We start from the raw sequence: 15,560 nt of genomic DNA, 5'->3' as shown, positions 1-15,560 counted from the left end.
AATGGATGTTTATACCAGGATGTAACAGGCCCAGGACAAAGTTTCTTTGGTTGAGTGTTTATGTACCCAATGAGCTTTCTTTCAAGCTATTAGGTACATGTCTATTTGCAGTCTATGTATAATGGAAGACCTGTATCATTACATGAATCAGATACAGCTTTAATTTCTCTGTTGTACCAGAAAAATGCTTTGTTATTGTGACACTTTTCTTCAGGTGTTAGAATTCCTAGTTAAAAGGTTAGACAGTGGTTGTGGCTGCAAGATTCAACTGTGTAGTCTTCTTCCGTAGTGGGAGGGGAGGGGGAGGAAGAAAAATGGGTTATAAGTGTGTGTGGAGGGTAAAAAAAGCAAACAAAATAGAACTAACTGGGAACAGCAAAGTTATTAATCTCTTGAGTACTCTGTATAGCATGTTTTTTAGTGATGATGATTTTTGTGTGTTAAAATTTCCATCTTTAAGTGTAATACTGTTTTTTTTCTTTTTTAGTTTGTCTTTGATGCATCAAACATACAGACATTTTGCTTCCGTGAAGTAGCTGTCAGTTTATCTTTCAGATATGGAAACTTATGCAAATTATTTTGGTATAACCTGAACTTCAAGTTAAACAAATCTATTAGTGTTGTTGGTTCTGCTGTGAGGACACTCACCTTGCTATAAAAGAAATGAAAGAAATGTTGTTACAGGAGTATGCTATGGACCCTTCAGATAGGGGTACCAGATGTTCATAAGACTTCGTTGCACAAAAAAAAAAGACTCACAATTTCTTTCATTTTTTTTAGTGTTCTTTTTTTGAACAGTAAATACGTCTAAAAGACATCTTTGCGTGTTCTGAAATAACTTTTAATAAATCACTATACGTCCCCCAAGCTATATCAAATATTGTATTTCTTTGTTGTTTTGAGAGCTTAAGGTTTAGGAGCAAGGAGAGTTGATCACTCTTTAAAGCAGTAGTGGACTAAGGACTAGCTCAATTGTGTGAAGGTTATTTGTGATGATGACTCTTCAGCAAATGTTATCAAGGTGATAACTGCACTTACTCTTAGTGGGTTAGAGCAACTTATGGCTTTCCCAAGAAAGCTTGCGAGGAATGAGTGAGAGTTACCATCTGTGCTGTTTATTTCCAGTGCTGACATTGAGCTTTGTGGTTCTAACTGGGCTTCCATCACTCAAAAACCTTCTGGATTTGATATGTCTGGGCAGATGATGGCTTGTCTCTGATGCGCAATAGGAACCATAGTGAAGTACTAAGAACGCCTGCCCCTTCTCTAAAACCATTGTCTTTTGAAGTCATCAGAACTGACAAATGATGTGCAGAAATAAGGAATGAGTTTCCAGGCTATTTTTTAGATGCAGGGTTACTATATTTTAAACACTACTTATATTGGACGGTTGCATTAAGGCTCTAAGCCTTCAGAATCATAACTGGAAAATGCCAGTACATAAATTTCACAATGTTTTTGACTGAAATGTTCATTTGACCCATGACATTGAAGAGTATGATTATAAAAATTATCACCATGGTATGTTACTCATGAATACTGTGTCATGTATCTTGCATATCAATTTTGATCACGTTCTTCACTGTTTTTATTTGTCAAAGCCTTTTCCTGCAATGTTTTAAATTGATATCAACTTTTTTTATTCTTTCTTCTACCATGTGGTAAAGACAGTTAAAGGTGGGGTATATTAGTCATCAACTAAGCACATTTTGGTTTTATTCTTGAGGAATACTTGTTCAAATGGAAATCTTAATTTCAGTGGTAACTAAAAGACACTTCTGCATAACTGAAGCTTTCAACTTGCAGCTGTTTCGGCTGCTGAACCATTAAGTCTTTTTTTTTGATTCTGCTCAAACTCTGAACTGATGATGCATGAGCAGATAAGACTCTGTAATTATAATAATATTTAGACAGGTGACTCATTTCAGTAACCATAAGCTATTCTAGAACATAGGCTGAGGTGTCCATCTGATGTGGGCCAGAGAACCCCCATAACGTGGCAAACAGCTCCCTGGGGTCACTGCCCCTGCCTCTCCACGGGGACCGAGCAAGTTGCTGCTCCAGGGCAGTGCATTCAGGTTTTGAAAGACAAACGTGGTGCTTCACAGGGAGGTGTGGCATGTGAACTGCTCAGATATTCCAGCTGAACTCAAAAGCACAGTATTGCTGTCTAGCCAGTGAAACCTTACATTGGAGGTGGGCCCTGGGAACACTTTTATAAGATTACAGGGAATTCCCATGGTGTTAAACATAGCTTTAGGCTAATGGCATAAAGACTCCATAGTAATGAGGAGAATTATTTTCCATTCCTGGCTGTGTGTGTATAGACCATATGTACACATGGCTTACGTACAAGGTAAATTTTAAAAATCTCTTATGCATTTCCTTTTGAATGTGCACAAATTTGATATTTTAATTCCAGAATAATTGTATTCTACGATACTAGCCTTCTCTGTCCTGATTAGTTCATGTTACCCTACATCATAGAAAAGTGTAATTCTCTCTTTGGTAGCAATTGTTTCTGGTTTTGAGAAATGTTGTAGAACCCTTAAAAATGCTGAAGTTAATTAGCAGCGTACATGAAGAATGAAGAAAGTTGTGTATCACATGTTTTTACTGATAATTTGCTACAAAACTTTGGATCGTGATCATATATATAGTTCATGTGTGTATATATAAAGTAGCCTTATGTATTTGAATTTTCAACTCTTTTTTTAGATATTAACATTGTGATAGCTCTAGATTCAACTTTGCATTGTTTAAATTTCTTTTTTCTGTCTTTCAGTTGTTAACAAGATGCAGGTTAAAGGCTGCTGTTTAAATGCTACATAGTGTTGGCACAGTCTTTTTAAATTAAAAAGCACAATGGTAATGGCAAGTGTGGGAATGGTGGTTAATGGGACCTTTTGTCCTAATTTCCTTAAACCTCATTCCAATTTGGATTGTGGGGTAGCTGGCTGACCTACTTGTACCTCAGTCAAGCATTACTTTAAAATGGCATAAAAAGCTTTCCTCCCCCTGAAAAGGGGGAGAAGCATAGAAAAAACTAGCCTGAGATTAGTTGAGTAAATTGTGTGTTTGTGAACATTTTTGTGTTTGGAGGTTTTACATTTGAATGACTTGTGTGTTTGAGAGCTATTAAAGGACAGCTAAAGTGTATCCATATCTCTGGAAATTGTAGGGCTGGCTGGCTACTTTTTTTCTAAACTCCTAATGAGATTAGTAAAATGGTTAGAGCTGAAGAAAAACTTTCAGTTTCTTGTTTGCCTAACCTTGAGCTTATCTGCCTGTTCTAATGCATTATCATGTTTTGTATGCTGAAAACTTTAGATTTTCAATTGCATCAGTGTTAAAAATGGGTTTGTGTACTGTATGTGACAGAAACAAAACCAAAAAGCTAGAAGCAAATTTAGTTCTGTGTGTATTTATCTTGTCAAATTATGTGCACAAGGCTATAAAAAATGAGATCAGTGACCTTCAGAGTGATACTTCCAGGTAGCTTAGACCTATGGATTTAGTACATAGTAACACTTTAATGTTGCTTACATAAAGGAGCAAGTTTGTATTATATTTATTTTTTAAAAAATCAAGGTGTTTGTAAGGGTTATTTAATTCTACTAGGTCAGCAATCCCATGTTGTGTGGATTATTGAGTTGGGGTAAAGGTCTCCTGTCCTTGTTGCAGTAATTACCTTTTGAGGATCAGAAAATTAAATTGCCTAGGAACATGGGAGTCCTGGCTAAAGTTTACCTCAGATTCACTGAGCCGAAAATCTGGTTAAACAGAATTCAAGTGTTTCTCTTTTCAGTGGCCATGTTAATGAAACTAAGTAGCAAGCAACCTTCTTTTCCACCTTAATGCAAACAAACAAACAGGTAAATGACCCTGGCTGTTCTTTAGAAGCCAGAATCAGTTTGCTTTAAAATCGGAATTAATCTTATTTAATGTGAAATATGAAACACAGTCACATGTTCACTTGTACTGTTACAGTAAATGATTGACTCTGAAATACATGAACAGATCTTTTGTTGTTCTTGAAGGAATAATTTGTTATTTAATTTCCTGGAAAGAAGGATAGTCAGAGCTGTGTATGCCTGCGCTTGTTTTATTTCTACACTTATGAACTGCGTTCTGCAGAGGTCTGTAATTTCTGTTCCAGTTCCAGAAATGATATGACACTGGTGATGTGATATATAAAGTTTCTGACAGCAATCACAGCTGAGAATGTTGCTTTCAGGTTGTAGGGCTATCTTCATTAGAAGTTTTTACATTGCTAGAATAGGGAAAAATACATAACTAGCCTTGAGCATATCTTGAGAATTGAGGAGTGTCATATGGTAATTTGTCCTGCCTTTTGTCAGCAGGGCTATAGCACTGAGAGGATAATGGCTGCAGAAACATTGCTAATAATTGAAGCTACTATTTAGAGCTGTTTTACAGCTCTGAACTAAGTCAGCAGTTATGGGGATGGTTATTTTATTTCTGCATTAGTAGAAAGGGTCCTAAGGTACAGTTCTGTACCTTTTTTTTCAAGGAACCACCATGAGCTATACTAGCAAAAGATTACTGGTGTTATAGGAAATTTCTATCACTGTACATGTATTAAGTAGCTGTCCTAATAATCTGTTTTGTCTAAGAGAGAGTAATAATCCCAAAAGGCCACATTTTTTTGTGGAGATGTGATGCCTCTGCAGTGTTTTAAGTTGAGTGCATTCATATCTGAGAAACTGAGATATTTGACTAGGTTTTGGAGTCTTTTCTCCTCTTCCATCTTCAGCAACGTCCTTCTGAGATTTGCTTTCTCTATTACTTTTTCCATGGCAAAAAAAAAAAACACATTGCTTTTTGTTTTCCAGTTGTCTTCATTTTACTTGATTTATTTACATCTCAAAAAAAAAGACAGCAGAATTAACTACTTGAAGAGTGCACATGTTCATCTAGGTCCATCAGTGCAACTAGCTTCCCCTGCCCCAATCAGTCTTACTAGGTTCTGCCAAGCACAATAAGGTCTCTGTAAGACTAACAGAAGGTACAGTATGCTGACACGTTGTTAATACACTTATTTACAGTTTCTGTTTTCTTGTCTTTGGAAAGGCACATCTGTTAGTCTTAGGGCTGAATTTGGTTCAAATGAGGTCTCCGAGTTGGTTTTCTCTTGATGTAAAGAATAGTAGCTGCTTTACTTAACATAACCTTCAGATTCAGGAAGAGTAGCATGTTTGACCTTAATCCTAGGATTTAGACCTGCCTTTATTTAATATGTGTCAGTATTTCATTAATTACTATTACAGTCCCGTATTTCTGGAGATGGAAAAATACAGCTTTTGACTATGGAACACAGAAACAACAGAGTTGCTTCCTAAGCAACGCATCTGAAAAATTTGCCTACATGTTTCAGTGATGTGTTTAAAAACTGTTTTTCACTTAATGCAGTTGTATGATTAAAAATACCTTCCTTTAATATGGCCTACTAGTGGTCTATTTTGGAGATTATAGGAAAGATGAATATTTATCTTCACTGCAGTACATAAACATCGGAAACGTGAGTGAAAACCCTGCATTGGTTTGAGTGCTGCAGTGTGGAAAAAAATGACCTTAGCTTGAGCGACAAGGTTTTCAGCAGCCAGCAGGAAATGATGAAATGTGCTGTGAGAGAATTGCTTGTGGAAGTGGAGGTCAGGCAAAGCTGTGCAGGTACTGCGGCTCCCTGTGCAGTTGTGCTGCTGAGCTCCATATTTGGAAAAATGCAAGTGAGTTAAGACACGGCTTTTAAGGTAAGTATTTTGCTTGCTAATTTAACAGTTGCTTTTTTTCCTGCCAAATATTTACTGTGCTGCTCAATAGAAGAAATGAAAGTATTTTTGGCCAAATGAATGTGATCTTTTGGTAAAGATTGTAACACTTGTCAAATATGAGAGGGTTTGTTTGATCATGGCTGGAACGATGGTTCTTAGTGTCTGAAACACAAATATCCTTCTAGTAGCCATTATTGTATTACTTCTATATACTTCTGTGAGATTTTCTATTTAAGTACAGCAGTGTACATGTTTTGTGGTACTTGTGTGGTCAGATAAGCAGCATGGCACCTTTTTATCTTTAGATCAAAGATCTGAAGCTTTGATATCTGAGGCAGCGCTTCCTAATGCTCTGTTTTGCTTCTTAATTGTATGCCATTTTAGAATGGTTGTATATATGTCACTTTTCTCTGCAGCTACTTTGTCAGTACAGCTGTGAACGTTGTTTCACATTTTCTCTATTGGAGAATGAATCACTGCAAGCCTCTTTCTCAGCTTCTCTGCACTATCGTTTTTGCACTACTGTCAAATTCTTGTTTTTTGTGTGGTAGAATGAACTAAGTATTAAATATGTGGGTTGTAAATACTTCCACAAAGACTTTGTTGAAATCAGTTTTCATTATGAAGAATGTACTAGCCATCTAGTTCCACTAGCTAAAGGGTTAAATAATTTAAGTGTCTGGCCACTTTTAAGATTTCTTGCAAAATACCAGTGTTTTCCAAGTGTAATTTGCAAGATGAAGGCATGTGATCTTCTGCCCCCTTCTTGCTTCTTGGAAACATACCTAAAGGCATATTTGTCTCATTTTCAGTTATACAAACGGTGTCAGATATTAAGGTTTATTTCATTTTTGGAGACCTTGGGAGGGCATGTTAGTTAGTGGGTAATGTCACTGAAACTGCAAAAGTGAACGTTAGAAAAAGGTGCAGACTTCTATTCAAACAGTTTTTTTTTTTCTGCAGTTTAATGTCTTAATCACTCAGGTGAAATAATAATAACTTCTGATTTAAAGTTTACAATAGATACAGTATTTAATCTTTCAAATTATTTAAAATGTTATACTGCTATGAGTTCCTCAGGTGGTTTCCTGGCAAAATATACTGAAAGCCAATTTTATTGTTATTTTATTGTTATTTTTTTTCTGTCGTTAAGAAAGCATTAATGTATCTATTTAGAATGGGATTTTTTTCTATCACAAGTCAGTGTTGCAGGGTTTAAAACCTAAAAATGCAAGTGCTTTGTGACCAAAAAATCAGCTGTTAAATTGCTCTCTTATGTTGCTTCTCTTATGTGCATCTCAACAGAAATAGGAGCATGATTATTTTTAATGTGTTATGGTTAGTTTCTGTATTTAAGATCTGTGAAGGATACTATTCAAGGATGCTTTTTACTTTTTTTTTTTTTTTTTTACTTTCCCTCACTAGCTAAAGAATCTGCAGGTAGTATTCAGTACATGTCAGAGTAGCAGACCTCTAAAGTCTTTTTGAAAATTAAATACTGATTAAAGCCAGGATTAGTCAGTTTGTGTGAAAAACAGTGTAACAAAGTGTTCATCTCAGTCATTTTGGAAAAATCACCTGAGATGCTCTTTTAAAAACATTTAGCTCAATTACAATACTTGTATTCAAAAATCTGTTATTTAACAGTACTTCCTTTTCTGCTTTTAAGAACAGTCAGTATAGAAATCAGTCTGAAAACCTGGGGAGAAATTTTGAGGAATGGTTATCTCCCTTCAACTGATTAATATACAATGACTATAGTAAGATGATGCGTTTTCATCCTCCAGTGGGATTAAATGAAATAGCTGAAAAAAAAACTTTTAAAAATAGTACCTATATCCTCTGTGAACTTCAGGGTATGTTTTCTAAAAGGTATACTTCAAAGGCTTTTTTTAGCAGGTATGCTTCTGAGTTCTTTACAGTGGTAATGATACTCTTAGTGTTTTTTCCCCTCGGTATAAATATTGACACTAATTAAATAAACACTAGAAACTGGAGTTGCTTTGCTTCAATGTTATAGTTCAAAAATCCAGATATTAGGCAAGTTAAACTTTGACTAATTTGCTTTTGACTTTATCTTAGATGAATATCTGAAGTTTTTGAAAGCACTGGGAACAATTCATTTCATATAACCTTCATTTTGTGTTACTCGTTTGTATGCTGTTGACAGGATCTGTGGCAACTGCATTTACACACTTGTCATAATTTTGTTGTATATGTAATTTTCTAACACTGTATTGCAGTTCATACAGTAACATTTAAGCCTGTAAAAAGTCAAATGTTCTTCAACAGTTCTTGTTTTAAAGGATGTCTGAATATGTAAGAGGGATTTAGATTTTGCAGTACATCCTAAAGGACAGGAAATCTTTTTGGAAAGACTTCAGATCTTTTAGGCAGTCTTTTTTCTTTTCTAATTATGTTTCTTGTTTTAGGAGATCCTGAGATTTCTTTATTAAGAAGAATATTTGAGGAAATTAGAATACAGTACTCATGTTATCATGCTCATTTCTCTTCATGATGTAGTAGGGATTAGGATTTGTTTACATTTCTTTTCTTAATATTATTTGAACTTAATGTTGTTAGGTTCAAAAATGCTAGTTTCCATTTCTGAAGACTATAAAATAGCATGTATGATCCTTGGTATATTTATCCTTTCCATCATTTAAAATTTTTAACTAAATTTAACAATGCTCCTGCATTAGAGAACTGCTTAATCCACCTCTTTCAGACTTAATGTTTTGTAGTAGCGTACATTTAAAAAAAAAAATAAACAAATTTTCTTGATCAAATACAATGGCAGTGTATTAAACAAATCTTTCGTCAGCCTTGGGTATTTTAACACTAAAACTTAGGGATGGATTCTGTGCAACTTGCTGCTTAGGTTTCAAAGCAAAAACTTTCAGTATTGGCATGCAGTAGGTCCTAATGGTTGGCATACAGTAGGAGCATTTTAACAGCAGTATCCAGCTTTGACCAGAGCATTGTAAATGCAGGTGCAGTTTGTCTCTGCAGAACTGGAGACTACTTTTTCCTAGCATGGTTTATTCTGGTTACTTCACCATCTGTTACATTTACAGCTAAGCAAAAAAGTATGATAGAAATATGTTAAGTTTTTAAGTAAATCCAAATCTTCTAGAAATCCCTGCACAGAGTTTATCAACTTTGTCCTTGGCCAGTATAGCTGTGCCAGTTAAAGCTTGGAGTTTTGTGGTGTTAATGACCTCCTGCACTCATAGTCTGTTTCAGTTAAAATTGGTAACCTCTGTGTAATCTCTGAAGGTGGTTTATAACTTTATCAGTTGAAAGAAAAAATGCACAATAAAAATAATCCCTCAGGTTGAGAGGGAAAAAAAAAATAATTTTTTCCTGGTCACTTATTTTGCTGTGTAAGTCATCCTGGCTAGTTGTAAAAATGCAGAGGGAGGATATGCTGGCAGCATGTAGGAGTTAGTAATGATGAATAGGTGTTGATTATGAAAACAAACAAAACTGACATGTCCGATAGCAAATTAAGGGGATGATTGCTAGTTCTCAGACAATTGCATCGCTCTGCCATTGCTCATGTCTGTAGTAAAGGCATGTGATTACAAGAGAGTATTCCCAGAGAGGTTTGAAGGGTTCAATTTTATTGTCTTTGAACAGAAAAACAGACAAACAGTGGCTCATAACTTGGGTCTATCTTCTCAAGAGTGCTTGAGTGAGATAGTACTTATTATACATGTATGAAACCTCCTGGTGTGACTGAAGATGTGTGGCTGTTGTCTCGCACTTCAGAGACACACTTGTGCACTCTGTGTATGTACTCAAAGATGATCACACTTAAACAGTAAGTCTAAGTTTCATTTATTTAAGGAAATATTCAAACAGGGGAATATGGAAATATTCAAACTTAATAAAATATAATGATCAAAATAGCTGTTCTTCTTCCTTAAATTATACGTTGTAAAATGTATACATCATAAAATATTAGTCACACAGGGTTGGATGTACCTGGAGAGTCTAAGTTGAGATAGTCCTATGAGCATAGCTGGATTTTGTTTCAAGATGTGTTAAGTATCAAGGCAATTCTGACTGCTTTAGTGATCTTCTGATGTGTGTTAGAAATGAACCAAATATTTGTTCATTGCTTGACTATTAAGGCAGTGAGCTAATGCTGTTTTCAGTTTTTTGTTGCATGTTAAAAATATTTAATGAATGTGGATATTGGTGAATATATACGGCAGTGAGGAAGTTGTCTCGAAGCAAGTTCTTGACTCCTTGCGGTTTGTTTCTTTTTTTTTTTCTTCTTTCAGTTTTATTTCTTACTTAATCAGCATTTAACAGCAGCATCTGATCCTTGGCTGGGGCCAGGGCAGTGGGGGACCCAGCAGTAACCATGTACCTGCTGAAGCGCCTTTCCTCTGCCACCCTCTGCTTTGGCTGCAGATGGGTGCCTCTCCTCCTCCTCCTTTTTCTGTCTCTTTCCTTCACAGTTCTTCTGTGGCATCAGGGGATGACTGGCCATGGTTTTTGGACTGCCTGCGGCTGCTGAAGAGGTGTCTGTCTTTCTCCTGCATGGGGTCACGCAAGCAGTCCTCACTTGGGTCCCACCTCTTAGGTGCAATGCAGACATGTAAGGAATTCCTTGTTACTCAAAGTTGTGAATGACTGCCGCAAGCTAGTAGCTTCTGTACTGGTTAATCTTTCTTGATAACTGGAGAATAAATGTCTAGGTAGCAAAATACTTGGTTATTCAAACTGGAAATGAAAAGAATAAATACTGCTCAGTCGCAGGCGAATGTGTGCAGTACTGATCATACTGGTGGGCATTTCTTAGATTCCTTGCCTCAGTGCTCAGGATATGGGATTCACCAAACAGGTTGCTGCCATCTTTCAAAAACTCATTTAGTGCCTGGCTCTGCTGACTTACGTACATACAATCTGAATTCCACTGGAAGTAGTGATTCAATTTCCTTTTACAAACTCTTTTCTGGTATTTGTGCTGTAGTTGCTTTTTGGAGGAAACAAAGGAATTTTCTTAAAAATGAAATAGGGTGCTATTCTTCTGATTTTATGGATCGGAGAATAAGAATTAACCCAAAGTTGTTGACTTGAGACTCTAGCTTCAAAAGTCTGAGGCCTAACTTCTATTAATAATATGCACTTGCATCTACTGATTGCAGTTAGAAGAGTTCACAGCACTGAGTAGTAGTGAACAACCTTGGTTTGATGCATCCAGGTGTTAAAACTCCTTCATGTCACTTAAATGCATAAACCAACCCCACCACCTCCGTAGTTAACTTGTCTTATTCATTTATGGACTTCTCAATGTTGGTAGCTGTGTTTCTAACAGTTTTTTTAATATAAGTTTATAGTTTTTCTATTTTTCTGGCAACGTAAACCATCCACAAATTGCAACCCCGAAGAAATCAGGAGCTCTCATAGAACAAATTGGTTGGACAAAATAAAATAGGAAGGAATGTATAAATTGCTTTATTTAACCATGAAATACAAGGTAGAGTTTTTGTAAAGCATATCTGTGGTAGCTACACGTAGTAGAAAAGCATGATGGTTTATCACTTCAAGCATGGGACGTTTGTTTCTGTACAATGAAGTTCTGTTTTCTTGCTATTCTGTATGGAACAACCCTCAGATTTCAATGAGTAATAAGGAAAAAATACCATAGCTGAAAGTTCTTATGAGCAGCTAATCCAAGTTGAGTTGTGTCCTTATATGTGTTTCACTCCCTAGTCATCACACTTGGAATGCTGCTGAGTCAGATCTAGAGTGACAAGCCACCCTATATATCCAAAAAGAAGTTTAAAGAGGAATGTGAACAGGTGCATTTCCCTTCTAGAGACTGGTCATTGAGCTTGCTTCTAAAGAGTCCTTAAAGAAAACACAAGGACAACATAACTAGTTGGTTTCCTATTATTTTTTTCTTCCATCTCACCAAGACAGTTAAATACCAAGATAAAGTGGGCTGAGTGCTCATGCAGTCTCTGTCCTCCCCAGTTTTCAAGACTGTATAAAGCTCTGAGCAATCTGGTCCGATCTCATAGCTGACCCTGTTAAATGATCCTGTCATCATCTTACTCTGAAACTTCCTTGGTTGTGGACTAATTTGTCACCTGGACTAGACAGCTATTGCCTTACTTTAAAGCAGCCTATCACAAGTGAAACAATAACTGGAGGGAGAATCATTGCTGTGTGGGCACTGAAAACTTGTGATAGTTCTTTCAATTCTGGAAATGGTTAAGTTCTTGAAATGAGGTATGAAAAGTGTTGTCTCCAGTCTGTTATCTGGATTGTACATTTTGGGAAGTGTCGATCAGGTTTGCAGGACAAGGCTGGGGCGTTGCCTTCAGGTTTCAAGTACCTGAAATACTGTTTTATCTGCAGACATCCTTCATGTTAGAATATCGGACTCAAAATCTAATACGTTTTTCTGTAGGTTTCAGGTAAGCAGCACTGAGACCTTATTTTTTTTTTAAATCCTTTTCAATTGCAGTGAGGTTTCTAATCAAAATAGACATTTTCTGAGGGGTTCTGAACATTAAAATCTTACCTTTCAACAAACAGTCCTACGTGATTGACAGTAAGAGATCATGAAAAATTCATCTGTTTTGGGGGTCTCAGAGATAAAACTGAAGAATGCCTTTATGCATTTTTTCCATCTTTCTGTTGGAAAACACCTTAAGAGAGGCTTTGGAATCGACTGGATTATTGTAACATCTTAAGTCTGCGTTTGTTGCATTGGTTTTTGCAAGTTGTGTGATGAGTTAATCTCTACCACCTGACACCTTGAAGAAAAGGAGTAAAAACAAGTATTTTAATGCGAGTGAAGGAACCATTTTTGAGTTTTGTAAATTGTTTTCAAGGTAACAACATCACAGCCAACATCTTGAGCGCAGAAGCAGCATATTCAGATGATGTGTGCAGTTTCCGAAGGTCTGCTTGCCCACTGTTAATATTTTCTAAAATTCTCATGAGTATTATCCTTCAGGATATTTATAGCAAATCTTTTCACATTGGAGGGCACTAGCAATAGAGAAGAAATTCAAGAACTTTAGCATGTAGTTCTGCTAGAATATTCCCTAAAGAGGAGGCTCATTTGTTTATTGGTATGTTTCCTTGTGTTGTGCAAGATTAATGTGTCCTAATTTTAAAAATATTGCTCAAAAATCACTACGTTGAGAAATCCAAGCCTTGCTTGTCTGTACCATTTCTGTAGTTACTGTCGTATTTACTACTTATTATCCAGTTACTCTTTTCCATTGCAATTCTTGGTTTATTTTTAGCCTATATAAATTCTCTTACCCAATGTGTTCTGGGCCTGTTTATGACAAAAGACAGCAAGGGCTATGAATTTGTAAGGCCTTTTCCATGCTGCTTCATGTTTGGTTGTTTGTGTCTGTGGTGACGCAGGTAAAAGCTTGCTTAAGATCTTTGGACCTCATGTTTAGTAATTATTAAGAATTTGTTTATTAATGAAAATTTGTAAATTCTTTGGCATGAGGAAAGAAAATACCCTGACAAGTATGAAAGTTAAAAGATTTGTGTTGGCCAAAAGCATGTTAAGGAGCAGGCACAGAGCACGATTGGGAGCTTGTTTCTGTTCAGTGAAGGCCTTTAATATGCTTTTGAGGAAAGTGAGACTTGGCATCTTTGCCTTCTTTAACTGGCAGCCATCTTGCCATGCTACTCCTTCCATCATTTTTAAATCAATTTATCATTTCAGGCACACATTAAAGAAGAGCAGAGATGAAGATGCATATTTCTTACCTGCCTCAGGACAGCAGGGAGCTGGGTGGGTGTGACACAAACTGATATACCTGCTCAAGAAAATGTTATTTTTGGGCTCTGTAACGGCCCCTTTCATTCACTGAGTTGGCTGGCCAGTCCGTGTGGAGGTTGGCAGAACCATCAGAGGACTGGGCTACCATTTGTGCAGGGAGTAGTTGAGGGACAAGAAAAAGTCAGCCTAGGTACTCCCAAAGAGGGCCTGGAGCCATGGAGGAAGATAAAGGTTGGAGTGCTTGAGGCAGAATGGTTGTGGGATATATGGGAACTGGGTGTGTGCACCCTGCTATCTTAGGGATTTACCAGCTCTGCTGCTTACAGCCTTGCTGACCAAAGAACCCCCAACTTCATGTAAGATGTGTGTGGAGGATCTGTGCAGAAGCAATCTCTTTGATCTTACTGATCTGAATTGCCTGGATTTTATGCTGTCAGCCTTAGTTGTTCCAAGGCTTACACCTTGATTTCCAGAGTCTTCCATTTAACTATAAAAAGTAACTGCCTTTAATTGTGAAACCCCTGCAAATATGTTTGAAGGATGGGAGAACCAAACCCTAACAAAAAATGTGCTTAAGAACTGGCTGCCATAATAATTCTATTGCATGAGAGTAGCATGACTCATAGAGCTTGATGTTATATCTCACTATTCAGTTTATTTTTAAGTAGTGCTGTATAAACAGTGTTTTTCTGTGCCAGTTGTTGCTATGACTTCATAATATTTCCCTAAATGTGCTTGCTCATACTTTCTCAGCCTAGTATTTGGCATATGAAAACCTTAAATATATCAGAATTTCCTGAGTACTGATTATTTCCATGCTTCTTTGGAAAAATGATAGCTTGTATGGAGGAATAAAATTGTGTGATAGCTTGTGTGGAGGAATAAAATTTCTAAAAAATAAAAAATAAAAAATCCCCACAACCTGTTCCTTCATTTAAGAAAATGTTCCTCTGTTTCAGGTTTTTCCAATTTTTCTGTGTAGCTTTCCAGATTAAACTTCCCAGTGCCAGTACAGCCTAGGCTGTTTTATTAAAGGTAAGCTGACACTGTATTGTTACTTCAGGATACTTTCACTTTTTTTCTGTAGCTGGAGGGGGAAATATAAATTATAAATATATATATATATATTTATTTTTTTTGAGGTGGTGATGGTGTCTTTATTCCATGAAACTTGTCTTTGTGTTTATACTCTGGCATGAAGGTTTCTTTTTCTGAGACATTGAACTCTACAACTGTCTGCCTGATCTCTCTCAAATGATAGCAAACACTTTGGTTTAAAGATCTTCTTATGACAGCCATAACCTGCCTGAGAACCTTTGGAACCTTGTTTCCTTGCATTCTGCATAGCATTCCTGGGACACTGCTTCATTCACTGAGGCTTTCAGAGTAACGTGAGTGTTTCTGTTGCCTTAATGGGAAGATAGCAAGAGGAGACAAATGGCTGCGAAAATAGCTAGCAATGATTATTGATCTAGCAATTTGTCTTTAAATTCTGTCTCCATTTGATCAGATTAAAAAAAAATAATAATCAGGAGTTATGCTTAAAGGTACCTCTGCATATTCTTATTTTTGTGAAAACTATGAAGCAAACAAACTACTGGAAAAAGCTGTTTAATGTCAAACTATATATTTTTTTTGAGTTTATCCAACTACTTGCAAGATTATATCACTCCTGTACCCTTCTTGTGTTGCTTACAGCTATCTGGGAAAGGTTATCGGAAAACAGAAATTCATATATGTAATCTTTGCTTTCTTTACTGTAAGAATTGCAAGGGATGACATTTACCTGAAAATAATAGGTTCTTGCATTTAGGCTACTAAGAAACTGATAATAAAAAATAGTGTTTTAATGCACCAGTTCCTCTTGGTTCCATACAAGCACATATGGAAAAACCTTGGTAATTAGCAACCAGAGTAATATGAAGATTGTTACACTAGCTTGTAAAACTATGTTGTGTCAATATATCATCTTTCTTCCATAGGCACAG

The 15,560-nt window shown here is 36.4% G+C and overlaps 1 protein-coding gene across 9 annotated transcripts in view; it reads left to right on the top strand.

The window, feature by feature from the left end:
- The window catches only part of PACSIN2 (protein kinase C and casein kinase substrate in neurons 2), a 58,364-nt gene that overhangs the window by 11,011 nt on the left and 31,793 nt on the right, over positions 1-15,560 (top strand). Inside the window, exons 2-3 of one of the 9 annotated variants that reach the window (XM_068656576.1) lie at positions 13,516-13,584; positions 14,532-14,607. The exons of 5 other annotated variants lie outside the window; for them this stretch is intronic. The gene's annotated coding sequence lies outside the window, so the exon portion shown is untranslated. Of the gene's footprint in view, positions 1-5,723; positions 5,775-13,515; positions 13,585-14,531; positions 14,608-15,560 lie in introns of those variants that run through there. 3 more of the 9 variants (XM_068656587.1, XM_068656570.1, XM_068656596.1) reach the window with 3 other exon arrangements.

This window comes from Anas acuta, chromosome 1 (assembly GCF_963932015.1).
Source record: "Anas acuta chromosome 1, bAnaAcu1.1, whole genome shotgun sequence".
Taxonomy (NCBI): Eukaryota; Metazoa; Chordata; class Aves; order Anseriformes; family Anatidae; genus Anas; species Anas acuta.
This window is presented reverse-complemented; position numbering and strand designations above follow the sequence as displayed.